The 20,700-nt window shown below is 40.8% G+C and overlaps 1 protein-coding gene across 7 annotated transcripts in view; it reads left to right on the top strand.

Moving 5' to 3' along the window:
* The window catches only part of Rbm47 (RNA binding motif protein 47), a 161,136-nt gene that overhangs the window by 33,159 nt on the left and 107,277 nt on the right, over positions 1 to 20,700 (top strand). For all 7 annotated transcript variants that reach the window (XM_034635967.2, XM_071614243.1, XM_071614241.1 and 4 more), the window contains one exon: positions 1,594 to 1,705. The gene's annotated coding sequence lies outside the window, so the exon portion shown is untranslated. The remainder of the gene's footprint in view (positions 1 to 1,593; positions 1,706 to 20,700) is intronic.

The following is a 20,700-nucleotide window of genomic DNA, read 5'->3' as shown; positions in this document are numbered from 1 at the left end:
TATTTACTTATTTTTAAAGTTTTCTTAATTAATTTATTTGTTCTAATCAGTTATACATAACAGGAGAATGCGTTTTGATTCATTGTACACAAATGGAGCACAGTTTTTCACTTCTCTGGTTGTACACAAAACAGGGTCACACCATTTGTACAATCATTCATGTACTAAGGGTAATGATGTCTATCTGTCTTATTTATTTTTCTGAAACAAAACAAAAAACAGCCATCCTGGTGTCTTTGATGAAATGATGTCTCATTGTGGTTTTATTGATATAGCTCTTTTTTAAAATATAAAATTTGATAAGAGAAAGTTAATTTATGGAAGTTGTAAAAATGACTTCATAAATGCCAAAGAAAGGTTAGGAAAACATTTTCAGGCGATACAACCCAGGTATATTGCCAAGTAATTAAATGTAAGTGTGATAGTGAACAGTATGTTGTGAACAAGAGGCAAATCAGTTAGTGGGTATGAAAGGGTGCCTTCCCTCTACTTCACCTCAATACTATTTTTTTTTTTTTTTTGGTAGTTGTTAGAACTGAAATCTACTCAATCGAGGGAAAAGCCAAGGGAAAAAAAATTACATTTTTTTGGGGGGAAAAATTGGGCCTGTAACCAAAGGTGAAGGCTCTGAATTGCTGTCTGGATAGGAAATGGTGGACTGACTCGGAAGAGGAGGAGACACCTATTACAAACGAGTGCACCACACTTTGCCTTTGAACGGGCCCTTCCCTGAGTTGTAAAACATATTTTGGGATGTGACTCACTCTGGGATTACCACAGGGAGTCCTTCCTAGGCATTCCAGATATATATTATAACTTCAGGAAATTCCATTTCCACAGACTTACCTCACACCACGCTCTTGCCATCCTCTGAACCTTACGTGCTCTCTGTCCACGCCTTCAAACAGACTGTGTCCGGTGCCCTCTTGTCTAGCTGGAGAACTCCACTCCATAGTCTACCCTTTGGGAGCCTTTTCTGGTGCTTCAAGAAGAATCCATCGCTCACCCAGATAACTGCAGTTGTCCCCACGTACCTGCCACTCCTTGATTTTTCTCACCCCCAGTTTCTGTTGCTTTTTTAAAAATTGAAGTGAAATCCGTACAATATAAATGAACTATTTGGAAGTGTCCAATCTAGTGTGTTTAACATAGTGACAGTGTTGTGTGCTACCGTCACTTCTGTCTAGTTTGAACACATTTTCATCACTCTTGAAGACCCCACTATCCACTTAAAAAGTCATACCTCATCCCTCCTTCCTGTAGCTTCTGGCAACCACTGATATGCTTTCTGCCTCCCTAGACTTACTTAATCTGGAAATTTCGTGTAAGTGAAATCACATAATGTATGACCTTTGTATCTGGTTTCTTTGATTTAGCATGATGTATTCAAGGTCCAACCATATGGCATGACCAGTTCTTCATTGATTTTTAACACGGAATAATAAATATTCCCTTGCAGGACAATACCACATTTTCTATACCTATTCCTCCAATGATGGACATTTAGGTGGTTTCTGCTCTTTGGGCTGTTGCTTCTTAAGATAACTACAACCAAGCTACATGCTCATCTCTTGTACTCATGTCATTCACCAGGTGAGACAGTGTGTCTACAGCTCAGAGACCGGACCCTTGCCCAGGGAAGAAGGACTTCCACCAGGACTGCTCAGTGACCTTAGATTAGAGGCGGCAAGTGTGACGTTTACAGGTAATATGAAGTCCTTAAAATGTGTTTGGTTTGCTTTCCCATGCTCTGTTGTCTTGCACAGTCTTTAAGAATTGAACTGTTTGCTCATTTAAAACATAAGATATTTTACATACACACAAGTCTAGAGTTGTCCTATTACAAAAAAAAAAAAAAAAGAGAAAACTATGCCTGTGCTTGGCCTGTATCCACCTAGCATCTCTCAGCTGGAGATGGCATGGGCTGTCCAGTTCACCACCATCCCTGCAGCCAAAGCCAGGAACCATTCAAGCTGCTCTTTGTTCTAACACTTGGGTTAAGAGGCAATTGAAAGATTTCTTGGGCCCAGGACTTGTGTCAAAGGTAGAGAAAAAATACTGTAAGTGCCTCATGGCCTGCCTTGTTCACGCAGACACTTCAGGATCAGTGTTCTGTCTTACATGTTCATCATGTTCCTAAATACCAGCATTTAAAAAAAAAAAAAAAGCTTTATTAAGATATTATTCAGGGGCTGGGGATGTGGCTCAAGTGGTGGCGCGCTCACCTAGCGTGTGTGGGGCACTGGGTTCGATTCTCAGCACCACATAAAAGTAAAATAAAGATATTGTGTCTACCTAAAACTAAAAAATAAAAAATATTAAAAAAAAGATATTATTCATATTCCATGTAATTCACTCATTTAAATCGCTGGGGCTGTAGCTCAGTGGTGGAGTGCTGTAGACTCTCAGAGGCAATGAACGACCCTGTCATGCTTCACAGCCATTGCATTGGAATTTTGGCTGGCTCATTTGGTGTTGTGCCCTTTCAATATCTTCTGTGGTGCCACCAAAATATTCTGGCACAGATAGTCCCAACTTGCAACAGTTTGACTTATGTTTTTTAAAATTTTACAGTGATATAAAAATATACCTATGCAGTCAGGCATGGTGGCACACACCTCCCAGTGATTGGGGAGACAGAGGCAGGAGGATCATAAACAAGTTTGAGGCCAGCCACGGCAATTTAACAAGGCTCTAAGAAACTTAGCAAGACTCTGTCTCAAAATAAAGAAAATAAAAAGAGCTGAGGATGTGGCTCAATGGTTAAACACCCCTGGGTTCAATCCTCATTGCTCCCTCCCCACCTCCCAAAAAAAGGGCCTATCTATGCAACAGTTCTGTTTTTCACTCTCAGAGAGGTATTCAATAAATTATGTGGAATATTCAGTACTTGATTATACAATTGGCTTTGTCTTAGATGATTTTGCTCAACTGTAGGATAATGTAAGTATTCTAAGCACATTTAAGGTAGGCTAGGTTAAGCGGTGCTGTTTGGCAGGATGGATATATTAGAAACATTTTTGACTTAGGATATTTTATTTTTATTTTTATAGACAGCAGAATTTGTTTCTTATAGTATGGGAGGCTGAGAAGTCTAAGATCAAGGCGTTGGCAGAATTGGTGTCTGGTGAAGGGGCAGCGTGGCTGTCCAGTTCATCACCATGGTGATGTTTTTTTGCTGTCTTTACATGGTGAGAAGGGTGAGGGGGTTCTCTATGGTTTCTTTTATTTATTTATTTTTATTTTTAATTTTTTTGGTATTGGGGATTGAACTCATTGGCACTCATCCACTGAGCCAACTCCCCAGTCCTATTTTGTATTTTATTTAGAGACAGGGTCTCAATGAGTTGCTTAGCACCTTGCTTTTACTAAGGCTGGCTTTGAACTCGCAAGCCTGCTGCCTCAGCCTCCTGAGCCACTGGGATTAACAGGTGTGGGCCACCACACCCGGTTTATTTTTAAATTTTTTTTTGGTACATTATAACAACATGTGATTGAGGCATTTGTTGTTACATATTTCTACATGCATACTATATAGCAATATAATTTGGTTCATTTCCTTCCCCAGTACTTTCTCTTTCCCTTCCCCATCTTCTTTCTCCACTCTACTGGTCTCCCTTCTATTTTCTTGAGATTACCCACACCCTCAACACCTTTTTACCCCACTTCTTTCTTTTTAACCTCCACAAATGAGAGAAAACATGACCCTTGACTTTTTGCATTTGGCTTATTTTGCTTAACATTGATGGTTTCAAGTCCCATCCATTTTCCTGCAAGTGACTTTATTTCATTCTTCTTTATGGCTAAAGAAAACTCCATTGTGCATATGAACTGCATTTTTTGTCCATTAATTGGCATAGGCTGGCTCTATAATTTGGCTATTATGAATTGTGCTGCCCCAAACATGGGTATGCATGCATCGCTATAGTATGCTGACTTTAATTCTTTAGGATAAATACCAGGGAATGGTATAGCAGGGTCAGATGGTGGTTCCATACTGATTTCCTTAGCAGTTGTGACTTGTGATTTTTTAAACCTGTGATGCTTTATCTGGTTAAAGCATCTGTATTTGACCAACGATTGCTTAGATCTGAAGATTGCTTAGAACTGAGACTTAATAGACACAGGGTTTCTTTTCTTTTTTTTGGTACTGGGGATTGAACTCAGGGGTGTTCAACTGCTGAGCCACATCCCCAGCCCTATTTTGTATTTTATTTAGAGACAGGGTCTTACTGAATTGCTTAGTGCTTTGCTTTTGCTGAGGCTGGCTTTGAACTCATGATCCTCCTGCCTCAGTCTCCCGAGTCACTGGGAACACAGGTGTGTGCTACTGTGCCCGGCTACATAGGGTTTCTTTTTAAGGTGATGAAGATGTTCCAAATTGACTGAGGCAAAATGATTGTTTATTCCTAACCTGACGAGGGTGATGATTGCACAGATCTATGAATATACTAAAATCCACTGAACCGTGTAGCATACAGCCAGGCCCCATGAACTGGGCAGGCAAAGGATAGATTCTGACAAGTTACTGACAGAAGAGAATCCTGTAGACAGACTGCAGTGCCACTCTGTAGGCTAATTTACTTGTTTATTTAATTAGTAATCTTAACTAGGAGGCATTCCCCGCCAGGCATCTCATTTAATCTTGACGGGGTGTCAGGCCCATTATACAGACAAAGAAATAAAGGTTCACAAGGGTTAAGGGAAGTGCCATACTTTTTTCAGTATTAAGAAAAGCAGAGAGGCTGGGATTGTGGCTCAGTGGTAGAACGCTTGCCTAGTTTGTGTGAGGCACTGCGTTCAATCCCCGCCACCACATTAAAAAAAAGAAAACAAATAAAATAAAGCTATTGTGTCCATCTAGGACTAAAAAAGAAAAAGCAGAGACTGCTTCATCCCATCTCCACACCCATATTGGATGTTTTTTGTTGAAATCCAGTTAAAATAAGCTCTAAAACATGCCTAGAGGGCAAAATATTCATAGAAGTAAAGGGCAGTTCTTCCTCTTCATGTTTACAGTGTCTTCTTTCCCCCCTCCTGCGTGTTCTCCTACCCAATACCTCTCTAGCACCTAGTGCCTGGCACGTAGTATTAATAATGTACTTGAACAGGTAACTGGGAACACAGGGAAGGTTGAGGAGACTCAGCTTCTGGTCACTTTCTTGATGTCAATACCCTATCTCTGATCCATAGTTTCTCCTTGAGTACTGTCTGTGGTCTCTGGGTCTCCACCCAGATTTTTAGTCTCCACTACCCCAGCTCCACCCTCCCAACTCAGCAGGGAGGATTTCCCCAGACATACCACCTGTGTTCCTAAATCCTGGCCACTGGGTCTTCTAATGCTTCTTGTCTCAGCTCTTCTTGTCCTCTGTCCCAGTTCAAATCCTTACTCCTTCACAAAACCCTTTACAGCCACCCTGCGGGTGGAATCCTCCTTTCTTAACTCCTTGAGCAAGTTATCAGTAGTGCACATTAGTGTATTTAGATTGGTAGTTCGTGGCAGAGCACGAAATCCCCTTTGGTAATATCCAATTCAGATCATTCATTTTATAGATGAACACACGAAGTCTAAGGAAGTCATGTGATGTGCACAAGGCCACAGTGTTATCTAAAATTTTTGTCCCCTGCTTGCACACAGTTGTTCTGAACTTCATCTGTTCATCTCATCATGCTGCCATCTTGGATTTACCAGCTGTCTGTGTGTGCACTGCATTCTGGAAGGAAACCCAGCGAGACACTTAATAAAATTTGGTAGTGGAGAGAGGGACACCAGTGGGGTGCTTGGCCTGCTTAGTAGTGACTTCTGTTTCCAAGGGCTGCCTTCTCCTCAGACCAATTGCCAGCCCTCACTTGCCTGTCTCAGGAGTGCTGCTCTAGGGTGCTTGAGGGAACAGAATGAACACTGAAAATAAATATGTAACTAGGCACTCTGTTGACAGAATAAGGCTCTTCTGTCTTTGCATGTAGTTTGTTACCAAGACTGCCCTCCAGCATGACTGCTTTCCACAATGTCTGACTCCACATCCAGGGAAAACTCAAAGGAGGTTCTATTCCTGGTGGTCAAAGCTCACCTTCTAGATATATATATATATATATATATATATATATATATATATATATATATATATATATTTTTTTTTTTTTTTTTTTTTCTTATTGGAGGAGCTGCCTCTTTTCAGGGTATTTAACATTAGGAATCATCATATTCTTTTGAGATGACACCTAGCACTGTCACAGCTCAGTGGGGTCTTTACCTCAAACCTCAATAGGGGGAGCCTGTGTGTGTGTGTGTGTGTGTGTGTGTGTGTGAGACTGGGAATTGAACCCAGGGTCATACTACCACTGCGCCACATCCCCGGCCATTATTATTTTGAGATAATGTTTTGCAGAATTGCCTAGGCTGGCCTTGAACTTGGTGATCCTCTTGCCTCAGCCTCCTGAGTTGCTGGGATTACAGGTGTGACCACTGTGCCTGGCACAGGGAGAACCTTTTAAATCACAATGCAGCCACCCCCAACACATACTGCAAAGGGGGAACATTTATGACATCTCCCTAACGCATTAATTCTCCAAGAAGTGTACCCTCTCTTATGCACTTAGCATCGGTCAGGGCACTTAGTGAAAATTTGCTGAACTGAGTGACTTTGGTGCATCTAATATACTTTAGGGAAGGAGCTGTGGGTGGACAGAAGAGGCCAGAGGACAAGATTGTGGGTGGTGTGGGCAGAGAGTTGCCAGCCTACCTCCCACCACCCACCCTACCGAGGAATGCCCACTCAGTGTCTTTTCCTTAGGATGCATTCATTCATTCAGCATTCAACAAGTATTTCTCAAGTGCCTACTATTTGCCAGGCATTTTATTTATTTATTTTTGTTCTTTTTAGATATACACAACAGTAGAGTGTATTTTGACATATTGTACAGGCATGCAGTATAGCTTCTTCTAATTAGGATCCCGTTCTTGTGGTCGTACATGAGGTGGAGTTTCACAGGTCATGTTTTCATATGTGAGCATAGGAAAGTTCTGTCCAATTCATTCTACTGTCATTCCTATTCCCATTCTCCCTCCCTTCCCTTCATTCTCCTTTGTCTAATCCGGTCAACTTCTGTCTCTCTCTCTCTCTCTCTCCCCTTATTGTATGTTAACATTCACATATCAGAGACACATTTGGCCTTTGGATTTTTTGCCAGGCATTTTATTTGGTCGTCAGCAATGAATAATATCCTGTATCTGCCCCAAAGATGTAGCTCACTATATTATGCTTGATCGATGGCTCGGTCATGATCTCAGGGCTAATAGGAGCACGCTAATGACCTTGCCTGGTTATGTGCTGAAACACCTCTGTCTTACGGAGCTGCCTGAGTTCGCTTTGATTTTGTTTTGAAGTGTGGATGATAAGACAGGTTTTGTCCTGAGAAGAACCACCATTGTGGTTACTCTGGTTAAGCATGACGGCCAGTATGAGGCAAGGTAATAATAGGCAGTTGTAATGTGTGTACTTTTTCTTTACATAAGACCTTTAAAAATGTTTATTAGAGGCTAATCAAAAATATATACGGGGTAATTTAGAGGCTTTCTTCTACAATAAAAGTCAGAGTTGGTGATGGTTACAAACCTATTCTGATCTGAAATGGAAAGGATGCATAAGATACAGGCTTAAAGGAACTTGATATTATTTTCCTCTTTTCTTTTTCATGTGGCACATGAATTCTACTCCATACCAATTTTTCTCCCTGTGCACAGCTAAATTTTAAAATAAACAGTAAAACCTATTTTTCTGGCTTAGCTAACATGGAAACACCTAATCCTCTTAGTTTTCTTGATTTTGCAAACAAGGATTTGTGGGCATAAAATTTTTAAATACTGTAGTCATGTGGACTAGGTATTCATTTAATGGCCCCAAGTAAAACCTGTTAGAAAAGGAATGAATGATGTCCCTTAGAGTCATTTTCTTTGCTGATTTTCAGCCACAAGTTGAGCAACTTTTAATGGAAGCAGTAAATGCAGTCAGTTCACCTCTATAAGGAGGGAACAGTCACTTCACATTACTAGCTAATGCTCCGGTCAACTTTCTGACCTTTCCATTTTTAGCATGCATGGGGGGGGGCGGGGGGGGAGAGAGAGAGAGAGAGAGAGAGAGAGAGAGAGTGTGTGTGTGTGTGTGTGTGTGTGTGTGTGTGTGTGGCATGGTCTATTGCTGTGCTGCTCAGTACCATAGCCACAGTAGTCATTGGTGACTACTGAAATATGGCTAATGTGACTGAGCTTATTTTAAATTATAATGAATTTAAGTTTAAAAACAAGTACTGTAAAATCTTCTTTGTTAAACAATTTATTGGGATTCTTGTAAGTACATTTGGAGCAATGTGTGTATACCTTTTTCAACTAATCATTGCAAGTAATTAAGTATTTCTGAGGAAAATTTAGAATCCAAATTGGATGTGCTGTAGGTATAAAATACACCCCAGAGTTTGAAGATTTAGTAACAGTCTTTTTTTGACTGAACTATCTCGTTAGTAATTTAATATTTTTCATATTGGTTACATGTTGAACTGATGTTTTGGATATGTTGGGTTAAAACCTGTGGTTTATACTTTTTAAATATAGCTACTAGGAAACTTAAAAATCTTATATCTCCCATTACATCTCTGGTGGGTAGTACTGGTCTGTCCAGTTGGAACAGAAAGTTCTAGTCATGGTTCACGGGTTTTTCATCAGCTTACCTTGTAATAATAACATCATGGTGAGCTCAGTTTAAAGCATGAACAAAATAGAGGGTTTTTTAGTAGATTTATATTTTAAACAAACTCTGTTTCATAGCAAATTAGAAAATGTATTTAGTAATTCTGTTTAATTTTTTTTTTTAAACTTGGCAACCCAGGTGGTCTTTGATACATTTTGAAAGCAAAACTGCTTCACACATTTACTTCTACTTACCAGGGGAAACCTCACAATCTGCATTTTGAAATTTTAAAGAAATGAAGTGATTAAGAGAGTCACTCACAGTGTGGTTTAGTTATAAAGAATTCTAATGTATTTAAATAATACTAGTAGAGGATAGGAAAGGCAGCAGAATACAACAAACACTAGTATGGCAGTATGTAAAAACGTGGATGTATAACCAATGTAATTCTGCAATCTGTAGATGGGGTAAAAATGAGAGTTCATAACCCACTTGAATCAAATGTATGAAATATGATATGTCAAGAGCTATGTAATGTTTTGAACAACTAATAAAAAAAATCAAAATAAATAAATAATACTTTATGCAGTAAGCCCCCATGGTAATTGTGGTTAAAAGCTCAGATTTTGGAGTTAAAGGGCTTGAATTCCAGACCTTCTATTTTCTACTTCTTTGACCTTGCATTAATATTTTAGGTTTGGTAAGCTTCTGTTTCCTTGTCTATGAACTGTACAAAGATAGTTCCTACCTTATAGTACTGGATTAAAAGAAGCAACCCATTTAAAATGCCTGACCCCTAAGAAGCACTTCCTTTTGGACATTGTTATTATGATTATGTAGTTTTTCTTATAAAGCATCCAACCTTGTCCTCCCAAGCACTCTCGGCCATCTCTCTGTTGTCTCTGAAGGGCCCTCTCAGAACCGCCATTCATTCGCAAGTCGTGTTTGTGTTGCAGTGACTCCAACTTGCTCTCCTTGCTGTTAATCCTGATGATCTGACTTGACCTTGCTTTTTCCTCCTCTTTCTCCATCTGCAAGTACCTTTTAACCCTGAACTTTTTCTTTTCTTCATCTTTTCTATGCTTGGCCTGGTCTGTATATGAGGTTTTATTTGAGAGCATGTATTGAGCACTATGTGGCAGGCTCTCTGCTAGCTGCTGGGAATACAAAGATGAATAATGGAATCTGCGACTTCAAGGAGCTTATTAACTCATTTAGATGGCGAGAGTTTATAAATAAAGGCACTAACTTATCACAGGTGCCCTGACTAAAGTTGAGAGGAGTACCTTACAGTGTGGGCAGGATGGGAAGAGACAATAGATTCTACCAGAATGGTGACCAGAAGACTTCACAGAAGAAGGGACAGATGAATGTTTTTGGTGAATGAGTAGGTATTGAGAATAAGGAATAATATTGAAGGAAAAACAGGTAGAGGGCCCACTGCATACACTAGAAACAGCCTGGAGCCAGAGAAATGTGTTTAGGAAATGACCATAGTCTGTTAGGGATAGCTGGGTCACAGTCTGGAACGTTGGAGTGGAAAACCAGGCACCAGATGGGGGTGGGATGGGGATGGGATGGGATGGGGTGGTCCTTAAGGGTCAGATCAGTAGGCTTTGTTAACTAGTTGGTAGTGAGTGACACATTGGATCCCAGTTTGGGGAAGATTGCCTTGACAACCAGTGCTTGCATTAGAGTTGGAACCTGTCAGGAAGCTATTGAGGCTGAACTAAGACATGGGCTGCGGTGAGAAAAAGAGGGGGGATGAGAGGATCAGACTCAAGATAGGGTCTGGAGGTGTCGGCGATTGAGTGAAGGGAGCCAAGGAGCAGGAGTGAGGCGCCATCTGGGATTTGGTGTAGTGACGTGGGGATGGTGATCCACCTGCGGAGAAGGGCCAAGAGGAAGAGCAGCAGATTTAGGGAAGAATGAGGTTAGCGATGGATACGGGGAGTTGGAGGCGCTGCTCCAAGCAGGGGAAGTCCAGTTCCTGTTTGGGGCTGGAGTTCAGGAGAGTGAATGGGGCCCACAAACTGCAGCTGTCCTAGCCACTGTGCTTCGTTTGTTTGGTTTCTTTTCCCTCTTATGAGGCTGGTACCACACACTCTCCGAGTTCTCTAGAGGCGCTTTCTGCCGTGGTTTAGGAGATGTCTTCTGTAGGATTAATTTAAGCTCCCCTCGCCCTGTCTTACCCTCTGCAGCAGACTATACCAGCTTAAAAAGAAGTCTACCTCCAAAAAACCAAACAGACCATCTCTGTGATGCCTGCTAATTCTTCTTCTTCCCAAGTGTCCTCTTGCAAAGCTGACTAGTCTCCTTTGCATCTTCTTTTATTTAGAATAAAACCCAAATTCCTTATCATGGCTCATTATAAGGCTCTTCATCTCATGGCCTCGTTCACCTCCCCAGCCTCAGCCCTCCCACCTCCACCCTCATCACCACGCTGGAGCCACAAATTCTGTTCCTGGAATTAAAATCAAAACAAGCAACTTGTTCCTGCCTGGGGCATTTGCTCCTGTTGGTGCCTAGATTGCACCCCTCCCCTTCTTATATGTCAGAGCTGACTCCTCTGACCCTTCTCTGCTTTATTTACTCCATAGCATGTACCAGTGTCTGAAGTTATCTTGTTTATCTGTTTCCTTCTGTATTCTTCTCCCCCAACCCCCAGGGTGTAAATGCTGGCATCCCCAGCATCTAAACATAGTGCCGACAGAGGGTGGGATCTAAGAGCCCTGGAGAGACAATTCTTAGTTTAGATGGCCCCCAGCCATAACTGCTAAATTGTTTTGAAAGAAACTTCAAATTCTTTGGGGTAGGGGAATGGGTGTGTGGGAGAAGCAGGTACATCCATCAGAGTCTCTCTTCTTTAAAAAAATTTTTGCAATTTTGAGGGTTGAACCCTGGGGTCTCAGGCATGCTAGGCAAGCACCCTATCTCTGAACTTCATCCCAAGCTGAGATTTTTAATAGGAAGCAGATTTCTACTCCAAAAGAATAATTGAACTGAGCTTAATAAAGGGATTATCAGGCCTAGGGATACCAAAAAGGAAATGTAAAGTCTTGCCAAGAACTCAGAAGAATTAGTTCTATGGAGAAAACCCTGGTGGGAACCTCTGGTAGAGAGCTGCAGCCTGCTGGGTGCAGTAGTGCATGCCTGTAAACCCAGTGGCTCGGGAGGCTGAGGCAGAAGGATTGCAAGTTTGAAGTCAGCCTCAGCAATTTAGTAAAACTTTAAGCAACTTAGTGAGACTGTGCCTTACAATGTAAAAAATAAAAAGGACTGGGGGTGGAGCTCAGTGGTGAAGCACCTCTGGGTTCAATCCTTAGTATCAAAAAACAAAACAATACAAAACAAAACAAAAAACTCCCGCAGCCCCTCTGCTGTCACATAGAAGGGAGAGAACCTGCAGAATTTATACTCTGACCTTTCCCTGCTCCTAACCTGTCATCTTCTGCGAGTGCCTTCAGTGGCTGATTTTGATAGGGTGCCAGAGGGCAAGGGCACAGCCAGTGGAGAGATCAGGATAGGCAAGAAGTGGCAAGTCCTATAAAGCCTGGACCATGTATTTTGTCCCTTAATCAAACACTATTTTGCACTGATATTTACTTATTTCATATGCTCACGTGATAACAGTGAGAGAAAAGGTATTTGAGAACCAAGATTGCTTCCAATTCTTTTGTATCCACTTAAGCCCTAGGATGGTCTGACAGCAGATCAGCTCTCAGGGTGTGTGAATGCCGAGCCTAATTCAATGATATGTGAAACCCTCTTAAGTAATACATTCTGAAACAAGAGTATTGGGGTAAATCTTAGGGATGACAAGTAACCCCCATAACATAGCAGCATTTCTATAGTGCTCCAGTGTGCAAGAAGAGCATGAGGTCTTTTTTTTGGTGTTGGTTTGCATGTCATAAGGCGTCATTTATGGCCATAGTCATAAAACTTCATTTTCTTTTCAGAACAGACAGAATTCTCTGTAGGCAGTGGACTATTGAGGACAAGGGCCCTTCTCCACCTCAAAACTTACTCTCCCTTGAAGATTAGTATTACTAAAGAGTTAGCAATGCACCGTCCCTGTCACGTAAAATATTTTTAGAAGAAGAAAAAAGTAAATTAGATGTTAAAAAAGGTATAGTTATGCTCTAACATAATCTGTTCTTTACATTTGTTGTGAGCTCATGAAGAAGACCACAAGTCCTAAGATGTAACAACAATAACAAGAAAAAAAACCTCATGCAGTTCGTATTATTGTCCCAATTTTATAACTGAGATGGACTCAGAGAGACCCTAAAGTTATCAGCTTGAAAGGTATGGATTCAGAATTCATACCTACGTCAGTCTGAAGCCAAGGGCCAAGTTCTTGGTCGAGGTGTAGATGCCATCAGAGGAGGATGGCTGGAACCCTCATTAGAAGCCTGCTGTGGGTTGACTGTGGAGCTGGCCAACCAGGAATGCAGGACCAGAAAGGATCATGGATCGCTCTTTTGCTCCACAAAACTGTGGGAGGTATGCAAAAGGTCTCTCTTGCTGGAGAGAGCTCGTGAACACAGATCACAGTGAACACAGCACGCAGCTCACAGTTGATTGGCAGGTTAGATGCTGGCCACCAAACTTTTGAGTCCCTTCTCCCCCGACCTTGTAGTCCTGCTGTCACTGTGCTTATGGTCACTGGGCTTCCTCTTCAGCATCCTCCTAATTATCTAACCTCACTTTGTGCCTGAGATTCCTGATCTGGTCTCCACAAGGTTATCCCTGTAGTGTTCTGAGGAGTTCTTAGAGGCCTCAAACAGGAAGAATCAAGAGTTTGAAGCATTTCCTCCAAATGAGGAACCTAAACTCATTTGTTGTTCAATTTGATTACCTTTCACAACAAAGAGAATGTGATAGAAACTTGAAGGAAGAAATGAGGAAATGGAAAGGATTTTAAGAACACAGGCAAGTCATTGGATTCTAAGATTGTTTTAAAAAGTATAAGGAAACAAATTTAGAAAATATCTATGAAGTGACTGGGCGTGATGGCACACAGCTGTAACCCCAGTGATCTGGGAGTCTAAGGCAGGAGGATCTCAAGTTTGGGACCAGCTTCTGCAATTTAGCAAGACCGAGTCTTAAAATAAAAGCCTAGACTGGAGAGTGAACCTGAGTAGAGAGTCACTTGAGGTGCCAAGAGATGTGCAGAAAACCTAAAGGACAAGTGTACACCAAGAAAATAAGAAGCAGAAGTACCCGGGACAGTGAAGATATTTAGCAAAGAAATTTAAGAGGGAAAAATAATAAAAAAAAAATAATAAAGTTTGCTTGGTGATGAATTTTTAGTATAATATTTGATACCAGTATAAAAGTGAATTCTGTAAATAATGACATAGTGTGTTTAAGGGAAGAAAGAATTTTCAGGCTCTGGTTTGTCTTTGGAACCCTGCAAGGGGTCCCCAAGGGGCATTGCTGGCCAGTTCCTGAGTGGTAACGATTTAGTCTGGGGCAGGTGGGAAAAGCATGTTTCCTCCATATTGCAGAATAGAGACTTGCTTCCTGATGTTAAAAAAAAAAGCTAAAAGGGACTGAGGATTTACTCAGAGGTAGAGTGCCCCTGGGTTCAATCCCTATTACCCACTTCTACAAAAAAACAAACAAACAACAACAAAAAAAAACAGAGAAAATATCCATTAGGTGAAATCATTTGACTTTGCTAACTAAAGAGAAAGATGAAAGATTTCTTACTGGAGACAGTCCGTGATATTTGGTATATTGGAGTTTAGACTGAATTAGGATTTGGGATTTCTCTACAAGCATTTCTGGGTTCAATAAAAGATGTAATTGACTTTTCCCTAAGACTTTCTGTATAGTAATGGTCAGAGTGGGAGAAAATGACGTTTAACCTAAAGTCTACTTTCCCAACTGAGTAACTCCAGATAGAGAAGAGGGCAACAAAGAAAGACCCGCAGGGGAAAATGCTTCACTAGTTTTCCCCAGGGCTCCTGGGAAACGTAGATCTACCCATGCTCAGGGCAGTGCTCTGATTTGAACAACCCTCCGTGAACAGGGCAGTGTTCCTGTGGTCACCTCCCTCAGTTAGATTCTATTCTAAAGTTCCCCTCTAAGTTGGATCCTGTTCCTATCATTTTTAAATGATTACTTTCGTAAGTTATATGCAGAATTTAACCTGCATAGAGGACCTGAACTAGCAGGTCCTGTCCAAGTTAGGTTTTTGGCACGACCATTTTAGCTCTTCCATTTTGGGTACCTACTATGTGCAGGAGACTGTGGGAAGGACTCAGCATGCATTTTATCTGTTGGTCTTCAGCAAGTCCTGCTCACAGCACCGTTTCCAGATGGAGGAACCGAGACGGGGAGAACGCAGGTCACTTGTCTTCTTGGTACCCTTAGTAACATAGTAGTACTTCCAGAGGTTAAGGTGAAAGAGAAAATGATAGAAAAGGCCCCAAACAAGATAAGTTTTCAGCTGTAAGAATGGTAGAATTTAACTAGGCTGTGGCAGCAGGTGAGAGAGTAGAAAGAAAACCAAAGAACACTGGAAATGAATGAAAGTGGAAAACAGAGGTAGAGAGAGGTTATTGGTTCAAGAACCACCTATGAAGTGCCCAGGGAGTAACACCATGGGGCCTTGAAGGAGGGAAAACAACAGCAACTCACAGGCACAGACTTGGAGTTTGCAACTGTCTCTGATAAGGCCGAGATCTGGTTTGGGTTCTTGTTTGGCTTCATTCCTGTTTTCTGGTAACTATAATGTTGTTCCAGGTGTTTTTTTTTTTTTTTTTTTTTAATATGCAGTACCAGAAAGGAAAGGATTAGGAAAGGGAAAACAGGATTTCAAAAAACTGGGACATGGGAGAAGGAGTAGATGGCAGAGGGAAATGTCCTTGTTTTTTTGACGGACTCCAAGTCAGGTGTCCATCGTGCGTTCTGCGTTTGTCTGGACTGTCACTCAGGCTATTTTCCGGTGCCGTCTTCATGTCACTGTGAACTCCTTGATATTTCCAGGCTGCCGTGAGGTGTCTTGTCTGCACACCGGCTGTCATCGAGGCCCCTCATGAGCAGGCTATTCCCGGTTCGAGGAAGTCCGGGTGGCAGGGTTTGACTCACCAGCACGCAGAGAGCTGGAGTGTGGGCACAGGCCCCGGCTACGTGGGGTGTAGCCTTTCCCAGAACTGAAACTGGTGCCAGTCCTTCTGTTGGCTCAGCCCTCGAGGAAGTAAACCCAGGAGGAACTAAGCACAGTCAGGCTTTCAGGAGCAACTCGGGCTGAGTTCCTCATGGGGTGGGCTGAAAGGGGATGATTCATGCTCTCCAGGGACATTTCCATTGAGCAACTCCCACTTATCTCCCAGTGAGAGTCCCAGGTGGCTCTCAGTGTGGACCTTGGAAGCCAGACTATCAGTCTAATCTCCTGAGAACTCCTGGCAGCCTACCTCAGTTTCTTCATCTATAATGTGGGCACCATCATGATAACTTCATAGGTTTTTTTTTTTTTTTGGTGTGTGTGTGGTGCTGGGGATTGAACCCAGGGCCTTGTGCATGCAGGGCAAGCACTCTACCAGCTGAGCTCTATCCCCAGCCCCAGTTTTTGTCAATATTATGTGACACAACACATGGTGATCATACATGTTTAGAAGATGAAAGGTAATTGCTAACTTCAAAGGCAGAAATGATTTCTCAATATGATGTTGATATGTTAACATTTGTTTGGTATTACAGTTTGTGAGATATTATGTATGCATTTTGTGAGCTGATTGGAGGATGGAGAGTAGTCAGAAGGCTTCTCATTTAGAAGAAATAGGCTGAAGGAAGATGGGGTAGCGCACACCTGTAATCCCAGTCACTTGGGAGCTGAAGCAAGAGGATTGCAGGTTCTAGGCCAGTCTCAGCAATTTAGAGAGACCCTGTCTCAAAATAAAAAATAAAAAGGACTGGATGTCAGTGGTAAAGCATCTCTGGCTCAAACGCCAGTACTAAAAAGACAGAGAAGGAGAGGCAAGAAGAGAAGAATAAAAGAAAAGAAATAGAGGCTGAGAGTATAATCTGGGACTGACAATTAAGAACCAGAAAGGTCTCCTGTCTGAAGGAATGCATTCCTTTGCCTGGGGTTCCGCCCCGGGAGTTTAAGAAAGCTGACCCCACAGTGCTGATTGCACACCCTGCCTCTCAGCCAGCTATGTGGGCCTCTGGGTTGGAGTGGTTTTCCCAGTGCTCTATCCAAAGGCGCTCCTCCACCACTGTCCTGGGTGGGGTAGGAAAGATGAACTGTCCACAGCTGGGACTGGCTGCAGGAAAAGGCCACCAGTCCCTGCTCCAGCACAGAGCACCTGAGATCCCAGCCTTTTCTCTCTCCCCTGGGACCAGACCTCAGGAGCATGGTAGCCTATTAGGAATGCTTAGAGAAAACTGTGAAGGAACCAGATGTTTCTCTTCAAGTAAGAAAAAATTCCCAATGACCAAATGCCTGTGTGCTCTTGGCCAACAGAGCAACTTCGTTTGTCCTTTCAGTGCTAAAAGCGGGACAGGCCCAGGCAAACTGGCACGGGTTACTCAACCTGGTGCCCAGTGGTCCTGATCAAAGTGGTCTGAGTGGGGTTAAGAACAAAGCCATGAAAGATTTCCAATTCCAGGGCTGGGTGACTTGGTGAGACTTCCTTGTGGATGGCTATTCATGGTATTTTCTTAGAAGTAGCTGTGGTAAAATATTCCTGTGTGAATTACAGTGTGTGTTGAGTGTTTCTGTGGCTGGTAACCTTCAAGGTCAGGGCTTCTCAACCTCAGTATGACTGCTGTTGTGGACAGTCGTTGGTGGTTGTGCATCATTGGATGCTTGGCAGCATCCGTGTCCCCTGGCTACCAGATGCTGGTGGCACCTACCACCAAGAATGTCTTTAAGGATTGCCAAGTAGCTGCCTGTTGAAATCCATCCCTGTGGGGTCCATAGGCACTGCATGTTTTAGGAGAATGACCAACTTTGTAACCTGAGTTAACTTTTGTTCTTTCCTTTGAATTTTATCCCTTCTAATATTTTGATAGATGCCTTCCCTTATTCCCTCTGGTCGTCTATGAGCTTGTGATTATGAAGTGATGAAATTCTAAAACATGCCTACAAAACACAGTTTGTCTAATAGTCTGGGAAAAGTCTTTCCATTGAGGTTTTTTTTTTTTTTTTTAGAATCTGGAAATTCTTCCTGTAGCATCTCACTTTGTCTCATTCAGGTGTCCCCTGAGATTCACTACAGTCAAACTAATAAATCTATACTTCTTAGAAAAACCATAATTGAACTTGATCTTACTAGAAAGTTCATTTCCTCTCAGGTACTAGCTATGCCCAGGCTATTTCTCAGATAATGAATGTGTCTTCTATGTAAAAACATTGGAGGGAGTCTCCTTCACTCTTGGAGATTATTTTAGATCTTCTAATAAGCACAACACCTGCAGAGAGGCTGTGGAGCTATCTGGATTCTTTCACTTTGTGGGTCACATTGTTTCCCATTATTTAAATGAAAATTGTTCTAAGCACTGCTCTTCAGTTGCTATGACAGCACTGTGGCAGGAGGTCATCTGATCTACCATTTAGACTTTAATAAATGAAAATTTAACCAAGATGTCTAATACTATTTTAATAAAATTTTGCAGAAACAGAAAGTCTAATTATCTTTCTTGGTTTACTTTCAATTTTCAGTTACCCTCAAAGTAAAAATTTATTTCCTTTTCTTAACCACTGAAGACAATTTCTCTTTATCATATTTACTTTGTTAGAAATAAATTTTTAATCTAATTATAAAAATGCCTTTGGCTGCAAGAGAAACAAAGGACACAAAGGAGAACATAAAAATCACCTGTAATTATGCTACCCAGAAGTGACTATTTGGGGAATTATTTGTCTTTTAAAAAATGCATGTAATATAAGTTTATTAGATTAACTTTAATCTTGTTCATTTCTTACTAGGGATAGAAAACACTTTCATGATTTTGTGCCACATTTTAACATATGGAGTGAACACCCCTAATCCAAAAACTCTAAATCCTAAATATGGCAAAATTAAAAAAAAATCTTTTTTTTCCAGTACTGGGGATTGACCTCAGGGGAGCTTTACCATGGAACTACATCCCTAGCCCTTTGTATTTTTTTCTTTTGAGGTGGGGTCTTGCCCAGGCTAGCCTCAAATTTGTAATCCTCCTGACTCAGTCTCCAGAATAGCTGAGAAGGAGCCACTGTACCAAGCTTGTATTGTACTTTTAAATGAATACACAAAGAATCTATTTGGAAAATTAAAGAATGCATAATAATACAGATCAACACATTTTCTCAATGTGAGGTTGTTGTTTTATTCAAATAAACTAGGTATGGATACAACTGCTTTTAGTTTCTAATCTCTCCTTTATGCTCTGTAAGCAAATATGCTCATAGCCTCTGTTCTTTATTCTCTTTTCCACAGAGGTAGAATATTAGCTGAATTGCTTTGTAACTTTTGAGAGTTCTCAATAGTAATAGATGGAACAAAAACCAAACTCACACTTTGGTTTTTCTTGTTTGTTTGTTTGTTTTAAGTGGCAACATAGTTTTCATTATATATTAAACTAGTTTTAATTAACATTTATTTAACTAGTTCACTCTTGATGGACTTTTGGTTTGCTTCCAAGTTTTTGCTGTTACAAACAATATCATAATAAATTCTTGTACACATCATTTCATAAGCATAAATGTGTTTGTAGGATGAATTCCCAAATTAGAATTGCTATACATGTTAGCCAGGTGTGATACTACATGCCTGTAATTCCAGCAACTCAGGAGGCTGAGGCAGTAGGATCACAAGTTCAAGGAAAGCCTTGGCAACTTAGTGAGACCCTATCTCAAAATAAAAAATACAAAGGGCTGGGGATGTAGCTCAGTGGTAGAGCTCCCCTGGGTTCAATCTCCAGTACCTTAAAAAAAAAAAAAAAAAGGTATACTTGTTAGCAGTTTATAATAGATATGCTAGAGTGTCCTCCATAAAGGTTGTACCATTATATACTTTAGCTAAAAATGTCTGAGAGTATCATTTTCCCTATAGCCTTGCCAACACAATCTGTTATCAAATTTCAGATATTTGCCAATTTGAAAAATTATATTGCATTATAGTTTCAATTTGCATATTTCTATAAAATTAAGGATCAGTTATACTGTTTTTAGTCAACTGTCCATATTTATTCCTGGTTTTCCTGTTGTTTTATTCATTATTTTATCATTGATTTTATAAACTTTTTATATATTACAGAAATCGGTTCTGTCATGTGAATTGTGGATATTTCCCTCTATTAATCATTTGTCTTTTGATTTTGAAGGTGGCTTAAAAATTATTTTTGTATGTATTCAATTTATCAATCTTTTATTATGGCTTTTGGATTTTCAACCATAATAGAAAGGTCTCGTTTCAAGGTTGTAAAAGAATTCTCCCATGTTTTCTTGTAGTACTTTTGTGGTTTAATTTTACAAATTTAAATATTTGATCTCTTCAGGACTCACCCTAGTATGAGATGTGGGGTGAAGATCCAACTTTTCCAGCATGGAGATCCAGGTGTCCTGAGCCATTTGTCTAGTAGTTCCTGTTTCTACCAGCACGACACACCTCCCCCAGTCCCTGTGGAATTCCCAGATGTACTTGGCTATATTTCTGGACTTGTCTTAGTCTGTTGCTCTGACTGCTCAGGTCCCATTCATGTGAGGGTGGATATCTGTGTTTTATGATTCCACTTTTTCTTTATTAGTTTGAAAATCTTTTTAAAAATATTATTAGCATTTGCCTTAGAAGTTGCATTCTTTACTTACTAAAGTCCAGTGTCATTACTTTTACCCTCCAGTTGGACAATTCAAGAACCTGAGACTAATTTAAGTCCATTTACCTATTTTCTGACTTACGTGCCAGTCTTGTTATGTGTTTTAATTCCCTTTATATATATTTATTACATATCTGTTTATATTAAAACCCCATAATACATTTTTATGACTGTTTTATATAGTCAGTGTTTAAATTTAATA

This window comes from Marmota flaviventris, chromosome 7 (genome assembly GCF_047511675.1).
Source record: "Marmota flaviventris isolate mMarFla1 chromosome 7, mMarFla1.hap1, whole genome shotgun sequence".
NCBI lineage: Eukaryota > Metazoa > Chordata > Mammalia > Rodentia > Sciuridae > Marmota > Marmota flaviventris.
This window is presented reverse-complemented; position numbering and strand designations above follow the sequence as displayed.